This window comes from Chiloscyllium plagiosum, chromosome 30, assembly GCF_004010195.1.
Source record: "Chiloscyllium plagiosum isolate BGI_BamShark_2017 chromosome 30, ASM401019v2, whole genome shotgun sequence".
NCBI classification, from domain to species: Eukaryota; Metazoa; Chordata; class Chondrichthyes; order Orectolobiformes; family Hemiscylliidae; genus Chiloscyllium; species Chiloscyllium plagiosum.
Genome location: NC_057739.1, coordinates 10,504,714 through 10,528,604, shown reverse-complemented (window position 1 = coordinate 10,528,604; position 23,891 = coordinate 10,504,714).

Below are 23,891 nucleotides of genomic sequence, written 5' to 3'. Positions count from 1 at the left end.
CCATAGTCTTCAAGGATGTGTCGGTTAGATGTGTTAGTCAGGGCTAATTGTCAAGTAATAGGGTTGGGGAATGTATCTGGGTGGGTTACTGTTCAGAAGGTTGGTGTGGACTTGTTGGGCCAAATGGCCTGTTTCCATTCTGTAGGGATTCTATGATCTTTGATAAGGATAGTTTGGAGAATTTGGGACTCTCTTACTTGGAAGAATTAAGGCTGAGAAAAGGCTCATTAGAGATGTTTATATAATAAGGGTGCTAGATAGAGTACTTAGCGAGAAATCTTTTGTGTTTTTGAAAGGAATCAGTATGAGAGAGCACAGATTTATATTATTGGTAAAACAAGCAGAAGGAATATGAGAAACAATTTTATATGCAGTGAGTGGTTGAGATCTAGAATGCACTGCTTGAGAGTATGGTAGAGGCAGGTTTAATCGAAAGGGAAATAAATTGTTATTCCAAAATATGAAGGGTTACAAGAAGGTGAGAAGAGAATGTAATGAGTGAATTAATCATTCGAAGGTCTGGTACAGAGACAGTGGGCTGAATAGCCTAGCTCTGTGATATGACAATTCCCTGATTCTGTAATTTTTGACTGGAGTGCCTCATAACATTGTTTTTTGGCATATTGGCTTACCTGTGTGATGTGAAGCCATTCAATAAACATAGCTATTGAAGTGATGGATCTAAAGAATGTGCAAGATTAATTTATTAATTTTGCTGCAAGCACTTTTACAGGGATATTGACATTTTCTTCTGTCTGAACTTAAAAGCAGCCTCCCCGAAATGAAGTAAATGTGTTACAATATGATGATCAGCTCAGCAACCACTGACAAGACCTAGCTGTTGTTTTCAAATGGTTTTCATTAATATGAAACAGTAGGCCATTCCTTTAATTATAATGTACCCCACAGCTTTTTTTTTTGCCCTCACTGAAATATCTACACTTTTTTTAATGTTTTAATTTCCTTTCCCAGGTCTCCTGGGTATACTTCACTCAGATAGATGTCTGCTTTTCCAAGCTTACACAACAATTTCTGCCCTGGGTCATTGAATATGACAAGGTTAGCATTTCATTGTTAATTTAGAAAATACAATTACCATATTATACATATAACCTATGGTTTGTGAGTGAATTATATTTCCTTTGACAGACGGGCAGTGGTCAAAGGTTTTACACTTGTGCAGGCTGCTAATGATGTTTGTACACTGCAGCAAGAAATCATTACATTTTCCTTGCCTCAGAAAAACAATGATTTAATAAAACAATGTATACATTAGATTCTTGTCATGAGTGGTGATGCTGGAAAAGCACGGCAAACCAGGCACCATCCAAGGAGCAGGAGAATTGACATTTCGGCCATCAACCCTTCATTAGGGATCCCGATGAAGGGCTTTTGACCAAAATGTCGATTCTCCTGCTCCTTGGATGCGGCCTGACCTGCCGTGCTTTTCCAGCACCACACTCTCGACTCTAATCTCCAGCATCTGCAGTCCTCACTTTCTCCATATATTAGATTCTTCTCTCGTTACTCCCCTCATGACCCCTATACATGCGGAATCATCAATGAGAGATTGAAAGTGTGACACTGAGAAAGGTTCCCTTTTCTCTCCAGTCTGTCTATATGCCTGACCATATAGGTTAAGGAAATGACCCTCATCTTTTAACAAGATCATGCAAGGCTTGCTGACATGACAAAATAGGTTCCACTGAATTCTTAGAACTGAATCCCCACATTGTGCAAACAGGCCATTCGGCCTAAAAAGTTCACACGATCCCTGCAAACAGCACCCCACCCAGATCCATCCCCCTACACAATTACTGTGACCTTGCATTTCCCATGGCTAATGTACCTAACCTACCCAATGTAATTCACCTCTGGACAATTAAGCACAGCCAACCAACCTAACTTCTTCAATGTTTGTTGTATTATCACCTTTGGAGTGATGTCCCTTTAAGAGTACCAGAATATTCTCACATGACCAAGGCCAAAGGTTACTGTAGAACCTGAGGCACAGGCTATACCTGGACAGTACTCTATAATTTGTATATTAGTTTATCTGCAAATGAACCACTAGGGATCATCACAGAATCAGAATCCATACACCTTATTTGGTTGCACCAGAATAATATAAGATGGTGCCTAGCTGTAATATTTCTTTAGAATACGTAAAAGAAGAAACCAACATTATCAGCTTGAAGGCCAAGGAAAGCAGCAGCAAATGTAAATAGAGTCATAGTCACGTACAGCACAGAAAAAGACCCTTCAGTCCAACCCATCCATGCCGACCAGATATCCCAACCTAATCTAATCCCACTTGCCATTACCCGGCCCATATTCCTCCAAATCCTTCTTATTCATATACCCATCCAGATGCCTTGTAATTGTACCAGCCTCCACCACTTCCTCAGATAGCTCATACCATACACATACCACACTCAACGTGAAAAAATTGCCCCTTAGATCTCCTTTATATCTTTCCCCTCTCACCCTAAATCTATGCTCTCTTGTTCTGGACTGCCCCACCCCAGGGAAAAGACTTTGTCTATTTGTCCTATCCATGTCCCTCATGATTTTATAAACCTCTAAGGTCACCCCTCAGACTCCGATGCTCTAGGGAAGATAGCCCCAGACTATTCAACTTCTCCCGAGAGCTCAAATCCTTCAACTCTGGCAACATTTTTGGAAATGTGTTCTGAACCCTTTCAAGTTCCACAACATCTTTACGGTAGGAAGGAAACCAGAATTGCATGCAATATTCCAACAGTGGCTTAACCAATGTCCTGTACAGCTGCAACATGACCTCCCAACTCCTGTACTCAATACTCTGACCAATAAAGGAAAGCATAACAAATGCCTTCTTCACTATCCTATCTACCTGCGACTCCACTTTCAAGGAGCTATGAACCTGCACTCCAAGGTCTCTTTGTTCAGCAACACTCCCTAGGACCGTATTATTACGTGTATTAGTCCTGCTAAGATTTGCTTTCCCAAAATGCAGCATCTTGCATTTATCTAAATTAAACCCCACCTGCCACTCCGCAGCCCATTGGCCAATCTGATCAAGATCCCATTGTAATCTGAGGTAACCCTCTTCGTTGTCCACTACACCTTCAATTTTGGTGTCATCTGCAAACTTACTAACTGTACCTCTTATGCTCACATCCAAATCATTTATATAAAAGTAGTGGACCCAGCGCGAAATCCTTGCTTTATAAATGTAACAGCATTCCGGAGTTCTCCCAATAGAAAACACAGAAGTAAATAAAATTTATTTGCAAACCGTGAGCATTTTCCAGTTGACCATGATCATGTAAGCAGGCAACTGATTCAAACCCATGGTATCTAAAGACTGTTTAAAACTTAAATGACCATTAGGAATCAGCAATATGCTGAATGAAAACAAAGCATGTCAAAATTCAAACCAAAAAGAAAAAAACTGAACTGTATTCATGAACAATCTCAAGCCAAAAAATACATTTCAAGCCAAAGAAAGAGAAAATGGCAAAATACATTGTTGAAAGTACTCATGCTAAATATATAGTGAAAGAACAAGGGATCAGCTGAAGCATAGATACCAAATTCCCGACCATGAACTGTGAAGCCATGCTTCTTTGATCTGAGTTCTAACTTTCTAAACAAAGGGCGCAACCACGTTTCATAGACCAAGAAATGACACAAACAATTAGTCAAGCTGAGGAAATACATACAGCAATTGGTTAGAGGGGTTACACAGATCCAATACCAAAGTGTTACCTAAATCGGGTCAGAAAGATCCTGCAAAAATACAGAACATGTTTGAAGATCCGCTGCTGTCAGAGTTAGATTTAGAATTCCCCATTTAGAATTGATTGAAAGCCAAAAGAATCAATAGATCAAACAAAAGGTGGTAGTGTGAGGTGACCAAGAAGGATTCTGGGAGAAGTCGGTTCGGTCAGGACAAGGGAGAAGGGAATTGTGCAGGACCCAGTACCAAAGGATAATAAAGTCCCAAACCTTACATTATTCCATTGTTTCCCTCCTTTCTTCCTCCTTGAACCAAAAGAGAGAGAGAGAGAGGCTGTTTGAAAATTTTCCTATGGCTTAGAAACTGCAGAGTCGTCAATGGTGTGCATCTTCTCAAACAGTAAGGATGAAAGCATCTTTGGGAAAGCTTGTGATGTGTGAGGCATGTATAACATGGAAGGCATTGGATCCAAAAGGCATCTAAGAGAGTCACATCTGCATGGAGTGCCAGAGCATAGCAGGCCTGGAACAAATAGCTAACTGATTGATCGCCTAATTTATTGTCACATGCACCAAAGTACAGTCAAAAGCTTTGTTTATGAGCAGTACAGGCAGTTCATAGATAGCAGGGATGTACAGATCGAAGGGTTGTCAAAAAACGTAGACAGAGGCATACGGGTTATGTTGCACAAGGCATGCACTAGGCAAGATCAACATTAGCAAGGTCAGTATAGTTGAGGTTAGAGAGTCCATTAATCAGTCTAATAGCGGCTGGGGTGAAGATGTTCCTGAACCTGCTGCTGTGTGTATTCAAGCTTCTGTCTGATGGAAAATGTTGCAGGAGAGCATTACCCTGGAGCTGTCGGTCTTTGATGATGTTGGCAGCCATTCCGTGGCAATGAGCCATGTAAATGGAATTCATGATGGAAGGTTGGCTTCCATGATAGTCTGGGCTGTGCACACCGCCTTCTACAGTTTCTTATGGTCCTGTGCAGAGCAACTGCCATACCAGGCCATTATGTACCCAGAGAGTATGCTTTAGATTGTGCATTTGTGGAAGTTGATGAGGATCCTATGGACATACCAAAATTCCTGAGTGGCCTGCGAAAGAAGAGGTGTTGTTGTGCCTTCTTGACTGTCATATCGACATAGGAAGTCCAGGAGAGGTTGTCAGTTATTATTACTCCTAGGAACTTGATGCTCTCCATCCTCTCAACCTCAGCTCCATTGACAGAACATAGAACATAGAACAATACAGCACAGTACAGGCCCTTCAGAGCTCAATGTTGTGCCAGCCTTTTATCCAACTCTAAGATCAGACAACCTACATTCCTTTCATTGTGCTAACTTTTGTGTTCCTTTCCAAGAGTTTCTTAAATGTCCCTAATGTATCTGACTCTACTACCACTACTGGCAGTGCATTCCACCCACCCACTATTCTCTGATTAAAGAACCTATCTCTGACATCTCCCCTAAACCTTTTTCCAATTGCCTTAAAATTGGACATTTCTGCCATGGGAAAAAGTCTCTGGCTATCCACTCTATCTATACCTCTCAACATCTTTTACACCTCTATCAAGTCACTTCTCATCCTTCTTTGTTCCAATGAGAATAGCCTTTCTCAACCTTTCTTCTTTAGACATGCCCCCCAGTTCAGGCAGCATCCTGGTAAATAGAGCTGCAGCATAACCCTGTGGCTCTTAAACTCAATCCCCCTGCTAATGAAAGCCAACACACCATATGTCTTCTTAACAACACAATCAACTTGGGTGGCAACTTTGAGGGATCTATGGACATGGACCCCAAGATCCCTCTGTTCCTCCACACTGCCAAGAATCCTGCCTTTAATCCTGTATTCTGCATTCAGATTTGACCTTCCAAAGTGAATGACTTCACACTTTTCAAGGTTGAACTAAATCTGCCACTTATCAGCCCAGGTCTGCATCCTGTCAATGTCCCTTTGCAACCTACAACAATCCTTTACACTATCCACCACTCCACCAACATTCATGCCATAGGCAAACTTACTAACCCACCGTTCCACTTGCTCATTCAAGTCATTTATAAAAATCACAAAGAGCAGAGGTCCCAGAACTGATCCCTGTGGAACACCACGGTCACTGAGCTCCAGGCTGAAAACTTTCTATCTACCACCACCCCCCGGTCTTCTATTGGCCATTCAGTTCTATATCCAGACAGACAGGTTTCCCTGTATCGCATGCTTTTTTACTTTCTAAATGAGCTGACTATGGGGAACCTTAACAAATGCTTTGCTAAGATCCATATACACCACATCCATTGCTCTACGTTCATCAACATGTTTTGTCACATCCTCAAAGAATTGAATGAGGTTTGTGAGGCATGACCTGTCCCTCACAAAGTCATGCTGACTATCTCTAACCAAACTATAGCCTTCCAAATAATCAAATATTCTGTCTCTCAGAATCTTCTCTAATACTTTGCCCATCACTGACATAAGCCTGACTGATCTGTAATTCCCAGCATTCTCCCTATTCTCATTCTTGAACCAGGGAATAACACTTGGCACCCTCTAATCATCTGGCACTACTCCAGTAGATGCAAATATCATCGCCAAAGGCACAGCAATCTCTTCCCTCACTTTGTGCCGTAATGCCGTACCCCATCTGGCCCAGGGGATTTATCTATCTATCTATCCTTATGTTTGTCATAATTTTCAGCACATCTTCCTTCCTAACATCAAACTGTTTGAGAATATTAGTCTGTTTCATGCTGTTTTCAAAAACATTAAGGTCCCTCTCAGTAGTGAATACTCAAGCAAAGTATTCATTAAGGACCTCCCCTACTTCGTCCGACTCCAGGCTCAATTTCCCTTCACTATCCTGATCGATCTTACCCTCACTCTGGCCCTCCTCTTGTTCCTCACAGAAGTGTAGAACACCTTATGGTTTTCCTTAATCCTACCCACTAAAGCTTTTTCATGCCCCTTTCTAGCTCTCCTAAGTCCATTCTTCAGTTCCTTCCTGGCTACCTTGTAACCCTCTAAAGTCCTGTCTGATCCTTGCCTCCTGACCTTAAGTAAGTTTCCTTCTTCGTCTGGACTAGATGTTCCATATCCCTTGTCACAAGGTTCTTTCAGTCTACCATCACGTCCTTGCCTCAGTGGGACAAACCTGTCCAGTAGGCTTTTTAGGAAGCAGATGCTTCCAAAACAATGTCCACATGTAAATGAGGTGGGCGTGGTGGGCGGCACGGTGGCACAGTGGTTAGCACTGCTGCCTCGCAGCGCCAGAGACCTGGGTTCAATTCCCGCCTCAGGCGACTGACTGTGTGGAGTTTGCACATTCTCCCCGTGTCTGCGTGGGTTTCCTCCGGGTGCTCCGGTTTCCTCCCACAGTCACAAAGATGTGCAAGTCAGGTGAATTGGCCATGTTAAATTGTCCGTAGTGTTAGGTAAGGGGTAAATGTAGGGGTATGGGTGGTTTGCGCTTCGGCGGGTCGGTGTGTACTTGTTGGGCCGAAGGGCCTGTTTCCACACTGTAATCTAATCTAATCTAATCTAATCTAACCTGTTCCAAATTTAGGTGCCCCAGTTCCTGCCTAATAGAATTGTAATACCCCATTCCCCAATTAAAAACTTTCCCACACTGTCTGCTCCTATCCCTCTCCATGAGTATAGTAAAGGGCAGGGAGTTGTGATCACTATCACCGATATGCTCTCCCACTGAGAGATCTGACACGTGGCATGGCTCGTTGCCAAGCACCAAATCCAATACAGCCTCCCCTCTAGTCAGCCTATCTACCTCAGGAACCTTCCTGGACATACCTGACAAAAACTGCTCCATCCAAATTATTTGCACTAAAGAGGTTCCAATCAATATTAGGGAAGATGAGGTCACCCATTTCAACAATCCGTTACTTCTACACATTTCCAAAATCTGCCTCTCAATCTGCTTCTCTGTATCTCTATTGCTGTTGGGGGGCCTGTAGAAAACTCCCAATAAAGTGACTGCTCCTTCCCTGTTTCTGACTTCCACCCATATTGATCCTGAAGACAAATCCTTCTCGGTGATCTCCTTTTCTGCAGCTGTGATACTACTCCTGATTAGCAATGCACCCACCACCCCACCTCTTGTACCTCCCTCCTATTCTTTTTGAAACATCTAAACCCTGGAACATTCAACAACCATTCCTGCCCCTGTGATACTCAAGTCTCCGTAATGGCCACAACATCATAGTTCCAAGTACTAATGTCATCTCCTTTCTTTCTGAAGTCAGTGATCAGTTCTTTAGTTTTTACAACGTTGAGAGAGAAGTTGTTCTCACTGCACCATGCTCTCTATTGCCCTTTGGCACTTTGACTCATCATTGTTATATATCCGTCCTACCACAGTGGTGTCATCAATAAACTTATAGATAGCTTCCCTTTGGAATTTGGCAACACAGTGTGGGTGTACAGGGAGTTCAGTAGAGGACTGAGGGTGCATCCTTGGCGTTGGGGGTGTCTGCAGTGTTGAGTGTTATTATGCAGAAGGTGCCAATATGATTTGGCAGCAAACACTCCTCACTGTGTATAATCCATGAAAAAGAGAGAGGTTCCTGGGACAGTTGTACCAGAAAGTGGTCAGTCCACATCATGCTAGTCAGGCAAGAAGCTGTGAAGAGATGACAGGTGACTGAGTGACCATTCATAGGAAGTAAAAAAGATAGCAGGTCCAGGACTCCTTAGAGGTGTGTAACAGGTGAGAAATTTAGTGAGAAACCCAACTGAGTCGATGGTGAATGATTTGAGGGAAAACCACAGAACTGTGGCGCCTGAGGCTACTCTAGAAGAAGACAGAGAGGCTAGTCAGCAGATTATTCAGTTAGTAGTAGTGGGCAACTCAATAGCTTGATAGTCTTGTTTGTAGCTGAGATTGTGAGTCACGTATGTTGAGGTCTGTTGCCTTCCAGGTGTGGGGGTTCAGGACGTAACAGAATGGCTGGATAAAGTCCTGGAAAGGGAACATGATCAACCAGTGGTTGTGGTTCATGTTGGAAACAGTCACATAGGGAGTGATAGCTTGGAGGACTGCAGTATCAGTTTCAGAACTTAGGAAGTAGGTTGAAACATAGGACCGCCAGAGTAGTAATCTCAGAAATACTAACTGTGTCACTAGCTTCACCATTTCAACAAAGGCAGATTAAGGAGCCAAATATGTGATTCACGGGATGGCATACAACAGAAGGGTTCAGCGTTTTGGATTGGGATTACTTTTGGGAAAGGAGAAAGCCGTTCAGAAGTGTTAGGCTTCATTTGAGCAGGAAAGGAACTAATCTCCTGGCGAAGACAGTGAATAGTGTGAAGGCATCGATTTAAATTTGTAAAGCAGAGGGTGTTGGTTGACTAATGGGCCTAGTTTTGGAAGTGAGGACAAAAGAAAGAAGATAGGGAATGGGGAAAAGGAAGTGAGGGAAGACTTGAGTGCTGACCACACAGAGGGTGGTTCATATGTGGAATAAACTGCCAGAGGAAGTGGTGGATGCAGGTACAGCTACATTATTTAAAAGACATTTGGTTGGGTGTATGAATAGGAAAGATTTAAAGGGATATAGGCCAAATGCAGACAATTGGCACTAGTTTAGTTTGGGAAACTCAGTCGGTATGGTCATATTGGACCAATGGATCTGTTTGATTCTATGACTCTATGATTCCAGATAGTCATCCTCCAATAGACAAGAAATAGATAGGTTAGGGTTAAATGGTATGTATGAGAATGCACGGAGGATTGTGAACAAGATTGGGGAACTGGAAGCAAAAACTGCTTTAGCGGAACATGACATTGAATCATTGACAGAAATATGGCTCAAGCCAGGATAGAACTGGACATTTTACTAGGTTAAGGGGTTTTCATTGGAAACTGAGTAGATAAAAAAGGAGGTAAAGCAATCTTGTTCCTAACTGCTCAAATTCTAATGGAATTATTTTAACTCACTGGTACAGCTACTAAATGGGTCACCAATCCCTTGCACTGGTACACCAACAAGACAAAGCAACTGTGGACGTTTGGCATAGAAATCTGAAACATTCCACCTGATGGATACAAATGGGCCAGTGTGGCTGGACTACCAGTGTGTATAACACTTCATATTGTAACTTAACCATGTGATGACCGAAGTGCACAGGTTGCAGAGGAGACCAAGAACACTCTCATTGTGTCATTGCAGGAGTTGTGACAGTTGTACACAGACTGGCTTAATGCCAGAGCAAGTTTCAAAACTGATGTCATATTGCACCTCAGAGAAGATACAATTCTATCAATTGACCCTCCTGAAAGGCCCATTGTTCCTAAAAAGAAAACAAAACTTAACTGTGAGTTGGATCAGACTAAACCCCTTCATGAACATCATAGAGATAGCTTAGATCCTAATTTTAAACTTATTGAAAGGCAACTGTAAGGTGTTATGTTCCAGATGTAATTTGATTGGTTCCTCAGCTCTAAGCAAAACATACTTCATTCTTACTGTAAAGTTAAAATACAAACAAAAGAAATAAGAATCAGTAGAACTTTAAGTCAATTGGTAAACTTAACAGAATAGATTATTTAACTACAAAACAGCAATATAATTCCAATATAGTAATATCCCATAAGCACACCCTTGGCAAAGGCAAGTCAGTAAAACAGATTGTCTCACATGCGATCCTGGCAGCAGAGAGAGAACACAAGCTTTTAGCTATAGCTGAGACAGATATATAAAGCTGCTTCCACATCCACCTTTAAAACCCCAACAATTGCTGAAAGCTAAACTAAAACCCTGGTTCTGAGGGAGCCTGAGTCCACCCATTCAGGCTGCTTCTATTTTTCCAACTTATTAAAATAAAAACCAAGGCCTCACAAGCTGTTTTAGTTATTGATTTGGAAGAGAAAGCTTGATTCTTATTGCTCAAAACCGCTCTTCAGAAAAATTCAGAACAAAATACACTTCTAAAAGCCATAGCACTGTCACACCTATGAATCACAACGCAGACTGTGAAATTTAATTACATGTGTATTGAAGATGGATGGCACAATAAAGGTTTTCTGGTGCCTAAAACTTTCCTTAAAGAGGTACTGGCATAAGATTCTAACATGAGAGGAATTGAATCCTAACTTGACAGGAGCTAACTTCTACTCCAAGATTGACACTCTGAGCATAGATACTAGTTGGTACACTAACCAAATAGTTTCAGGAAAGTACTACCATAGAAGCACAGAATAGAAGAGAAACCCTCCAGCTGCAATCATTTGGTTCACCTATCAATCAAGATCTGTCCCAACCACACGTGGACAGAATTACAGAAAATCTATCTGGATACATATGCATTTTCAATATGTTTGCAGTATTGAGTACAATTAAGCAAGAACATTGTTGAACCTTCATTTATTAATGGCAGGTAGCTTGCCGCAAAGAATTCTTTTTCAACAACAAGTAGTGCTGGATGACTTTAAGTTATATCGTCTTTTTGGTCTATATACTCAGATTCAATCTGACGCAGGCAAAGTCAAAGATGTAAGACAAATGCCTGCCCCACTAAATATACAGGCGACAAAGCTATGAAGTAGACAATAGTGAGATAAAAGAATCTCCCTATTTTTGTCATGAAATCACATTTTATTTGTGCACAAAAAGCAGTATAGCAACAGACAAAAGGTACACCACTTATCATGTTTTGTGATTTTGCCTCCAGCATGGTAATGCAAAAATGCTCCTGTAATAGGGAAGCTAGTCATGGATATTATGGTATTGAAGAATCCATTGGATAATTATTGCATTTAACTCTTATGCACATTACATTCATAGGTACATAAGTGTCTTGGCTGTATTAAAGCAGTATTTTACAATAGAGCAGCATGCATATAATAATGTGTCATGATTCAAGTCATCTCAAGTCACATGCTGTGATGATATCATGAGCATGTCTATTAAAGACACACTAAGTGTGAGACATAGCCCAACATCATGAAGGAACAAACAATTTAATTAATTTGGTACACCTTCCATAAACATGTTCAAAATATTAGAATATACACCTCTTGAGAAAAAGAATCTCTGCTATTCTGGGGTTTGCAGCTGTGTTCCAATTATTTATCTGGCATTATTATTTCTTTAGGCATGTGGTGCACTGAACATACATAATGGAAGAGGTACTGAAAACAGGGTCAGGACTTTGATTTCAAAAAATTAGTCATCTTTAAATGGACTTTTCATGTTTTCTCTTTTCCCTTTCCAAGACATCCAAGTTTCAATGTGCCACTCAAAATTGTTGTCCTAATGTTGTCTGACAGTGTTTGACAGAATTAACTTCAAAGACATGCTCAAATCAAATTCTATTCTGTGCCTCTTCCTATCCATATACAGTCTGTGGAAACTTGAGACACTGCAAGAGGGGTGCACATAATGCAATGTGTATGAAAGTTGGATTTAATAAACATATATTGATGTATAATCATGAGGATGTGAAGCACTTCAACTCTGTTACTTCTCAAGATCAAGATTGACTTTGCTCCTCACTTTACTTCATCCATAAAGAAAAAAACATTGGTATCCAATTGTGTATTCATTAATTTCATGATCATCATGACTTCTACAATCCATTGCAAGCTTTCAGCACATGTTGTGTGAATAACGTATTTCCCACATTGTTCTTAATTTTGCTGCATCAGTTTGAATTTGGTCTGCTCTCACGATCTAATGTCAACTACTGCTCAGGTTTAACCATTTATGAGCATTAACCACAAATGGTTATGTGACTCATTCATCTGCTTTCAAGTTTCTACAGGACTTCACAGTGTTGTGATATCATTGATTAGTCTCACCACTTTGTCTGAAGTGTATCCTGTATGTGAATGTGCGATGGTGCCTCAGTAACCTCACATTATCAAGATACAGTCGGTGGTGTGAACAGTTAACTGTGCATTTGCTGTAAGGTTGGTTACAGACCACGTGCATTCAGAACAATGCCATTGTAACATCAGATCACGTAGAACTGGGACAGAGGAATATATGGGTTCAAAGATCTCCTCTCTTAACCATCTCTTGTATTTGGTTATATTTAAGAAAGGTTGTTGATGTTCACTGATATGAATGTCAATAACTCTTCATCAAGCATCTAGTGCAGGTCATATGCAGTCACGTATGATTAATGGATTTTGATCATGATTTTCTATATCTTGGACTTGACCATTTTGGTTGAAGAAGGGCCTGTGCCCGAAACGTCGAATCTCCTGTTCCCTGGATGCTGCCTGACCTGCTGTGCTGTATGATTAATGGATTTTGATCATGATTTTCTATATCTTGGACTTGACCATTTTGGTTATTCTTCTTGAATAAATTTATTAAATGCAAAGTTTGCTAAAGCCCTTAAATTGTTTTTATCTCCACCCCTAGAGATTTCAACACCATTTCTGTAACTTATTTTTCCACTTTAATATGGAACACATTGCATATCTCTGGCAACCATACCGCCAGTTGACTGTGACATTATAATTTATGTCTCATCTGATTATAATGCTTGTTCTTGAAAATTCTTTGAAAATTCCTGGCCCAGCTATAGATGGATATATCTCAGTCAACACATCTTAACAAAGATTATTTGATCACTTATCTCATTGTTGTGGATCATTGCTGTTTGCGAGAATTGCATGTTCTGCAGAGCAGCAAATCAAGCAAAAAGATTCATGCAATGATCGAGAACATAGAATATTACAGTGCAGTACAGGCTCTTCGGCCCTCGATGTTGCACTGACCTGTAGCAATGATCGAGAACCTAGAACATTACAGTGCAGCACAGGCCCTTCGGCCCTCGATGTTGCACTGACCTGTAGCAATGATCGAGAACATAGAACATTACAGTGCAGTACAGGCCCTTCGGCCCTCGATGTTGCACTGACCTGTAGAACCAATCTGAGGCCTATCTATCCTACACTACTACCTTTCCATCCATATGATTATCCAATAACTATTTAACTGCCCTTAAAGTTGGTGAGTCTACTTCAGTTGCAGGCAGTGTGTTCCATGCCCCTACTACTCTCTGAGTAAAGAAACTACCTCTGACATCTGTACTATAACTATCACCCCCCCAGTTTAAAACTATGTACCCTCATGCCAGCTATCACCATCCGAGGAAAAAGGCTCTCACTGTCCATCCTATCTGACCCTCTGATTGTCTTATATCAATTAAGTAATTATTCTTTGTTTCAAAACAAGTTTATAAGTGAAAGATATGTTTTCGTGGAAATAATCTACTCTCTGAGTAAAGAAACTACCTCTGACGTCTGTACTATAACTATCACCCCCCGGTTTAAAACTATGTACCCTCATGCCAGCTATCACCATCCGAGGAAAAAGGCTCTCACCATCCTATCTGACCCTCTGATTGTCTTATATCAATTAAGTAATTATTCTTTGTTTCAAAACAAGTTTATAAGTGAAAGATATGTTTTTGTGGAAATAATTTATATGCCATCTTACAGATATAGAGACTGTCAAGACAAAACAGCAGAAAAAAAACTTTATCTGCGCAATGCCTTTTGTCTGAAATATCTGAAACTGCTTCACTGTTAACCAATTGCTCTAACACATTGCTGTGTTTAGATTAATAATTATGCCAGTTACTTTACAGTATTGCTAGGTTAAAGTCCTGGAACACCCTCCCTACCAGCATTGTGTGTCTTTCTATGCCAATGAGCACTGCTTGTTCAAGAAAGCGACTTCTCTGAGGCAATGAGAGATGGGCAATAAAAGCTGGTTCAGCCAGCAACACCTCATTATCCGTGACTGAATTGTTACAAAAACATAGGGCAACACCACAACAGTGAGATGTCTGATCAACTCATCTGCCCTTGGAAGCATTACCTACAGAAGGAGAAGTTTTGTAATATTTGTATGATTTTATCCACAGGTTATTCAGTTTCCACTAGTCATGCAGGCAGACAGTGAGTTTATAATTCTGCCTGAAAGAAAGAAAAAACACCAACGAAGCAGGACTGCACTGCAGAGTATTGTAATTGTCAGCCAAGGTTAAAGTATCAACACACAGGTGAGTTTCAACATTCTGTTATACTATTAGATTAGATTCCCTACAGTATGGAAACAAGCCCACACTGACCCTCCGAAGAGTAACCCACCTAGACCCATTCCCCTACCCTATATTTACCCCTGACTAATGCACCTAACACTGTGGGCAATTTAGCATGGCCAATTCATCTGACCTGCACTGTGGGAGGAAACTCACACAGACACAGGGAGAAAGTGCAAACACAGACATTCACCTGAGGCAGGAACTGAACACAGGCCCCTGGCGCTGTGAGACAGCAGTGTTAACCTCTGAATGACTGTGCTGCTCTGACCTATTGCACAGACCTAAAAAGGTACTATACCTTTAAGATACCTGAATGACATTACAACATGTGACACTCTTGTGTAAAAGGTCTCCATCCTATTGTCTGCACCTAAAGTTGATTGTCAGTCTACTTGTCAGTCAGTCTCAAATATGCATATGGTGTGATTGTAATCTGAGTAAGTGCATAACCCATTCTCCAAAAGTATGTCCAATGTGAAATTTTGATGCACATCAACCCTCCTCAGAAAAATGGCATTCATAGTCAGAAAAAGCTCAAACTGAAATCAGACTCCATGGTACAAAACAATTTGAAAATTGAACATCCTACTGATTGGTGCAGATCCATTACTAATCCCTTGAAGAAAGCTGACTGAATAAAAGGATGTCCACACAAACATCCTACTCTCTAAAAGCTTAATCCCAGGATTTTGGGCAGGAAGACGTTTTCTAAACCTGAGCCAAAGAATGGACATGAGTCCATATATCTAGCCTGGAGTCACAAGAATTGGAAACTCTTAGAGCATGTTTAGATCAAAACTGTTTTGTCAGGTTACCATTTGTATTATCTATGAACCAATGTATATTCCAGCAGCATATATATTGTATGACAGAGAATATACTAGATTGTCTTTTTTTTAATAGATGACAGTGCAATAGTCTTCAAATGGTATTGGGCCTGATCCTACTAAAACAGAAGATGTATAAATCGTGGCTACACCAAAAGACAAAGGTGATTTACAAAGGTGTCTCAATTTCTTGCACTTTTTGTCTCTACATATATTGAATTTTGTGAGCAAAGTAATTCATGTTCAATATTTGAAATGCAAAAACATGGCTGAAAATACAGTGACATGATCATCAATGTATTTTCCAATCGCTCAATTTGTTCTTCAAAAGTATAATCTCTCCAAGCTTACACTTTGAAGAAAATTCCAGAAAGACTTTGTCTATTACAGGTGAGGAGCCTTAAGTTATTGGCCTTAAAATCTTTACAGCACCTCAGTTCAAATGCTCTGAGATAGAAAGGGAAAGTTTGTCACACCTCACTGGGAGGGATTGAATTGGAAATCAAGCCTCACTACTGTCAGAGTCATGACAAAAGTTAAAGATTTTTAAAAATCTGCAATTTTTTCTAATTAACCTGACTTTCAGAACCAGGCTGGTAGAATGCATGGGCCAAGTTATTGAAAAGAACTACTATTTTGTCCAAGTAATTTACTGAAGCAGCACATAAACAATTATAAACTGTCAGCAAATAACATTGCAAATTACAGACAGGCATAACAGGAAAGAAAAAGACTTGGACAGAGACTGGGAAAACAGTTCAGTGGGCTTTGTTCACAAGATCTGTTGTGTTGGTTCTTGTTGACTGGTAGATTTCTTCTTTTTCTGAAAGTTTCCATTGGTTCACAGGGGCACATGATGGGTGGTTCACACATAAAAGCTCTCTGAATTACCAATTTAAAAAGTCATAACTCATAGCAACTGCTGAAGGAAAAACATACTAATTTTTCTTCAATGCTAAATTGGGTTTTAACTCCAGAGAGTAGAGAAACTGCTCCTGAGCTGGTGGAGATCTAGTCACTTCTCTCTGTCTTTTGTCCCCAGTCCCAATCTGTTCGGTTACCTAAGAACCTATCACACAATTGTTGGCAGACAAAGCCTTTGTCATTAATAACAGGCCACTAATACATGGACCAATCAATTTCTTGTAGCCAACCAGAGCTCCATATGAATAGAGAATCATTCGGCTCTAACTCATCTGTAATGGAAAATTAACAAAAGTAACATTTACTGTGAAATCTGAAAGAGAATACTCTGCTAAATCTAACACTTTGCCAAAACTAACACTTTGCTAAAATTTTAAGTAGACAGCCTGACTTTGCTGGACTCTGCAAGCAGACAGCTTGGCCTTGCAAGTCTTGCAAAATGGTCAGATTCAGCAAGATTCAGGGAAAGCATAAACAATCATATCAACAGCCGAATGTTCCCAGTTCTTGTTCTTGAGCGTGTGATAAGGACAAGCGAAATGTAGTATAAAAAGAATATGTGAAAGTTGTTCAGCCCCTTACATGCGGCATCTTGCCAAGTGTATTGGGCCCCTGCAGAGGTTATGATAAAACTTTTTCTTTGCTCTTGCTATCAATTGAGTCAAGTCGATTTAATTTCCACGACACATCCAAAACCTTCACTTTAGCAGCTGCTTGAAAAACATTAAACTATGCTTGCCATGAATGTCAGGTGACTTGTTTTCCAAAATATGCAGCAATCCTTGCAAAACACTAGTTTTAAAACAATTGTTTTGCATAATAGTCCAAAATTTAGAAAATGCACATAAATAAAGACACAGTTTTTACAAGCGTGTGTTGTAATTTTCATAATACAAACATTCCACATGAATGTATTTGGCAAACATTTCACTGCTCAAGCCAACTACAGACAGCTGGAAATGACCTCACATTTGTAACTTGACAATTACAATGCCGACTTGTGAAAATCTGATCTTGATTGTAAGGTGATGTTGATGATTATCAATTACAAAGCTACTTGCCAACACTTTCAGATGGTCATTCTAAATTGACTTGGTACTCCTCAAGGAAATGGTTTATCTCATTGATAGCTCTCATGATTTAAATCAGAGATTCACACAGTTCTTCCATCACACATGCTTGTCTTCTAACCTCATGTACAGAATGCATTGTTGGAAGGAAGGGAGAAAGTGGGACAAAGCATGATCATTGAGCATGCGGAGAGTTAATCTGACTTTAGGGAAAAGGATCAGAGTTCAAGACTTGGATTTGTGGAAAGATACTCTGACTTTGTGTGGAACCTTTTAATTTCCTGTTGTAATAATGGTAAAATCCTATCACAAAACATGAACATCCAAGTTGCCCATGATCAACTATCAGCCATACAAGCTGATAATTCAAACACTTCAAGATTCAGACCAGACAACAATCAAACTATAACCTGGTGTTGTGTGATTTTTAACTTTGTACATCCCAGTCCAACACTGACACCTCCAAATCATCAATAATACAAGGCATACGACCATTCAAAAAATACAGAACACTCACAACTGAGTAAAATTACACAACTGAGTCATGGAAATTATCATGGGGATCCGATAACATATGTTGACCAGAGCATGAGTTTAATTTATAAATATAATCCACTGATATATCCTGATCATATATTTATCAAAACAGGTACCCTATCAGCAAAGGGAAAGGGTGGAACTTCCATTATCACACAAACCTCAGAAATGGTGAATTAGATTAAGATAATTAGATTATGTCATGATATCGGCTACTTGTATATAAGATCTTCATCATACTCTCTGTCCATTAACTGGCAAACAGCCTACAAATTTGTTATTTACTCAGCCAATCAAAAATGAATATAATATATTAATTTGTAAGCCTGAGATGTCATATTAGTGCACACAGTTAGTCATTAGTAAACTTCCAGAAATGTGACTCAATACAAATCTGACTCACTATTATATACATGAAAGGATTAACAAATACAAATTGCTACAAGGCACATCACTCTCAACCCACAAACTCATAGTAAATATACTACCAACTAAGTTAAGTTAACAAGACATTGAGCCATGCCCTTGTTTAAATATATCTATAAATATTAGTGTAAAATGCCAACTGGGAATGAATTTATGCACCCTGTAGTTATAGGATTGAAGGTGGTGGGTCAAGAAAGCTGATTTTTCTTTTGTTATCAAAACTAAATTGTAACACTTCAAGTTTATCTGTATTTTCAAAATGTCAAGTCATTTGGCATATTTAGTCCCCAGCCTTGCAAGCCAGATAAAATCCATTTATCGCTATTTGTGCTGTTAATATTTCTAACTTGTTTTGACATTCAGACAAAATGTCTGTAATTTTGATTTTTCCATTGTGTTTCCCTGATTTGTTCTTAATCGCTGATGCATTATTAACATTAAACTTTTTGTCCTTTCATATCTTTAGCTAAATTATGACACAAGTGAATTCCAATCATGACTTGAAATCTGCAAACCCAGCTGCCGAAGTGATTACATGCATTTGTCCTAAAGACAGCTTTGGGTCAGTTTGCAAATTGATCCAATTTGTTAAGAAGCCATTAACTTGAGATTTCTTAGATTATGAAATGCTGTTGGAATAACTTCCTTTTTATCTTTTAAATTATTCTTTGATTTTTTTTTGGGCTAGCTGGCTTAGCCACCATTTCTTACCCATCCTTAATTACCCTTGCAAAGGTGATAGAGAGGCACAATCATGCAACAGTCCACATGACACAAATACAGACACAGTGCTACCTTTCAATGGAAGAACAGCAACATCATTACAAGTTAGAATTGTGCATGGCTGGGAGGGAAACTTCAAATGTTGGTGCACACAAGCCTCTCGGTCTTTGAGAGGTTGCAGATTTGGAAGATGCTGTTGAAGGGTCCTTTGTAAGTCACAGCTGTGTATTCTTGCTTATGGTGCACACTTCTGCCACTGTGCATTGGTGATGAAGAAAATGAATGTATAAGATTGTCAATGAGGTGTCAGTCATATTGGCTACTTTGCCTTGGTTGGTGTTGCATTTCTTAAGTGTTGTTGGAACATCACTTATCCAGTCAAGTGAAGAGTATTCCATCAGATTTCTGATGTATGTTTTCAACTGGTAGACAGGCATTGAGGAGACAGGAAATTAGCTACTCCCACAGACCCCCGTGCCACTAACTGGATGTTATAGCCACAGTATTTATATGCATGGTCCAGTTCAGTTTCTGGTCAATAGTAACCACCAGGATGCTGATAACTGTCGGTCAATAGGAGTATGGCAAGAGTGAAGGAACAACAATATATTTCTAAGTGAGGATGATTTGCTGTAACTTGGTGGGAAATTTGCAGCTTATGGTGTTTCCATGTATCTGTGGCCCTTGTCTTTCTAGTGGGTAAAGATGCAAATTTGTAACTTTAGTCGAAGGCAAGGTGCTCCAGTGCAAGTTCTGTACAATGTGTTGTAAGTGTCAGTGGTGGAGGGATTGATTCAGTTGAAGGATTGTGTGCCAAACAAACTTGCAGTTTTGTACTGATTGGTGTTGTCCTATCTGGTTGTTGGGAATAGCTTACACCTAGTTATTGGCTTCTGCTCTTCCTGGTTAGCATACATACTGTGTTAGTTCAGCTATGACAGGGCAATAAGGCCTTTTGAGATTTGCAATGGGGTCAAACCATGTTGTGTTCTGGTACTGACATGTTTTGGCATTTTCTCACCTTTGCTTCTGTCTTATGTCTTCGGGCTATCTGCAGTAGGTGACTATTTACATGCCAGAGCTGACAGAAAGCTGTTCACTTTTTCTACCTGAGATCTGAGACCAAGGTGCAAGTACTCAGCAATGTCTTATTCTGTGCTGATGGTGGCCACATTAGAATTATATACCAATGAGCACCTTAAATGGTGAATGGATAGACTCTGTCACACCATACTGAGTTTGGTTTAATCATTGACCATCAGAAAGACAAATGGAACTTCCAAAATGCCAGCCATCAGCTTTGACAATGTGGGGCTGGAGAGTTTTGATTGCTTCACATATTCAGTCATACGAAATTCTATATCAAGGCTTCACCGTAACCAACATTCCATGACTTGTTGCAGAAATGAACTTACACACTGCAAGTACTGCAGCTGTTGTGACCAAGCTGAGGAATGAGGTGTAGAACAAAAACAATTGAGAATCCTGAACCATAGTTCTACAAAGCCTTACTGCACTCCTGGGTAAAGCTGAGACATGGGAAAAACGTGGTGAAAGTGAGGACTGCAGATGCTGGAGATTAGAGTCAAGATCAGAGTGGTGCTGGAAAAGCACAGCAGGTCAAGCAGCATCTGAGGAGCAGGAAAATTGACGTTTCAGGCAGGAGCCCTTCATCAGGAACCTGATGAAGGGCTCCTGATTGAAAGGTCAATTTTCCTGCTCCTTGGATGCTGCCTGACCTGCTGTGCTTTTCCAGTACCACTCTAGTCATGGGCAAAACATGTCAGGCATGAATATTTTCTACCACTACTGTCTCAGATGTATCCTTGGTAATGTCTTGGCAGCGAAGGTTGTAGAGCGCACAAATTTCATTTGAATGCACTGATTGCTGTTTTCATGGGCAGTAAATGTGAGGCTCCTGCATGGGTTGGAGCAGGAACAGTTTAACATCGAGTTGATCACCATGCTGGAATTCATCACCTCCTGAGATGAAAGGCGACCAAAGTGTCTTGTGTTGAAACATCCCCCATGTTGCATCCTATTTTTAGGTATGCATGGTGTTGCCCCTTGTACTCCTGTACTCCTCATTGAACTTAGTTTATTCCCTAGCTTAACTATAGAATGAAAAATATACCAGGCAACAAAGTTACAGATTGTGGTTTAACGCAATTCCTTGTTGCTGCTGATGATCTGCAGTGCCTCATGGATGTACACTTGTAAGCTGTGCAATCTGTTCTGAATCTGTACTATGGAAGTGCCACACAGCAGGACTTCATCAGTATAAGAACAGTGCTGTTGTCACTCTCTCCAACACTGCCATGATGGATGCATCTGCAAAAGATAGATCAGCGAGGATCAGGTCACAGAGGCACAGAGTCATAGAGATGTATATCACGGAAACAGACCCTTTGGTCCAACTCATCCATGCCAACCAGATATCCTAACCTAATCTAGTCCCATTTTCCAGGACTTGGCCCATATCTCTCTAAACCCTTTCTATTCAAAGAGTTTATTCCCTCCTGTTGCTTCCCTCACCACATAATATAGTCCCAGCCTGGTAGTTATATCCTTCAAAATGCTACTGAAATAGTCGTTTTTGATGGACAATGAATTTCCTTTCACGGTTAATTCTTTGAAGACTTTCTTTTAATTTTCTATTCAGTAGCAAAGTGTTTGATTTCTTTTATCAGAATTGATCAAATAGATTTTAAGAAATGCAATTAACCAATGACTTGTATCACTTATTAATGTGTGAGGTGTAAGTGGTTTAATTTATCAAACCACATGAACTGTTTATTATCTATCCATACAAAATGGATATTACCGATTACAGATCTAATATTCCAGTGTCAGAACTGAAACGTGTTGGTCACAACTGAATTGATTATCTCATGAACCGTATGGTCATTTAATTACTGGACAATACATTGACATTAAAATGCCAATGACCTGACACCTGTTTCATGATTTCAGCCCTAGCACACTTTATTCAGGAAGATTGATGAGTGAATTTTACAGTAATTTTGTCATGTTTCTAAATTATTGAACCTCTTAATATCTTTTATGACACACACTTTCCCTGCTAGGAAAAGAAACTGATCATTTGCTCCAAGCTCTCTGTTTAATGCTGGTGTACTGTCGGTAATAGGAGGTGCATGGGAAGCTTTCAGAATGCCTGTTTCTCCTCTTTTCCCTCCTTAAATAGAATTAAATATTTGTTTCCTTAATGGAACTCACTCTCTGGAGAACATGGCCATAAGGCAACCAAAAGCCTCCAAGTCAGTTGTTAACGACGATGCATTTTCAAATCGGGATGATGAGTGGCTTGGAGGGGAACTTGCAAATGGTGGTGTTCACATGGAGAGGTCATTCTGCTATAGCGCATGCTTCGCCAACACAAATTCAGTGTTCCCCGGAAATGGCATTAACCCCAAGTCAGGTGTTAAGGTCAGCATCAAACTTTGTTGGGCTGAATTACAGAAATGTCAAGAAAACAAATTGATAGTTTAAAATCTGAAGCCTTGTAGGAAAAAGAGAATGTTAATTTCTATTGTCACTTTGAGAACTATCTCAGAAAACAACATCTGAAATGGCTAGACTCGAAACATTAACTTGCTGTCTCTCCATGGATGCTGCCTGACCTACTGTGATCTCTGGCATTTCATGTTTTCAGTACACATTCCAGCATCTGCAGCAATTTGCTCTGATCTGAAATGCAAGTCTGCTTGGTGGCTTCATGAATTTCCATCTCATAGAATGCATTGGTTGAACAATTAACCTTTAATATTGGATGCTGCTCACCAGAGAATATCCAAGATATGTATCGCATCTTAATGCCATTTCCAGGGAACAGAAAAGAAAAGATTGAAGCTACTCCGCCAGTCATGCTTACCACTGAAACAATCCACAGAAACATTCACTCCCTCCATCACTCACACTCAGTGGTAGCAGTTGTATAATCTATAAGATGCACTGCAGAAATGCACCTATGACAGTACCTTTGATACCCATAAGCACATCCATCTAGAAGGAAAAGGGCAGCAGCTACAGCCAGTTCTTCTATAGCACGATGGTCGCATTCTGGTGCAACCCTGTATTATAGAAAAATTGCACTTTAGAAATAACGCCTAAAGTGTTCTGATGTAATCGCGTTACAGCCAACAAGTTTTAAAACATCGCGCTTTAGAAACAGGCAGGAAATTCATCAATCGCGAGGCATCGAATTTGTGTTTATGAAACGTCTGTTACAGCAGAACAACCTGTACATCTTAGCCTGCTGGACAAACTTTCCCCATTCCTGAAGAAGGGCTTATGCCCGAAACGTCGATTCTCCTGTTCCCTGGATGCTGCCTGACCTGCTGCGCTTTTCCAGCAACACATTTCCAGCTCTGTACATAGGTACACCAAGTTCCCCTCCAAGCCACTCATTATCCTGATTTGGAAATATATTGCTGTTCCTTGAGTGCCACTGGGTTAAAATTCTGGAGTTCCCTCTCCAATGGCTTTGTGGGTCTACATGCAGCAAATGGAATGCGGTGATTCCAAAAGGCAACTCACCACCACCTTCTTAAAGGACACTAC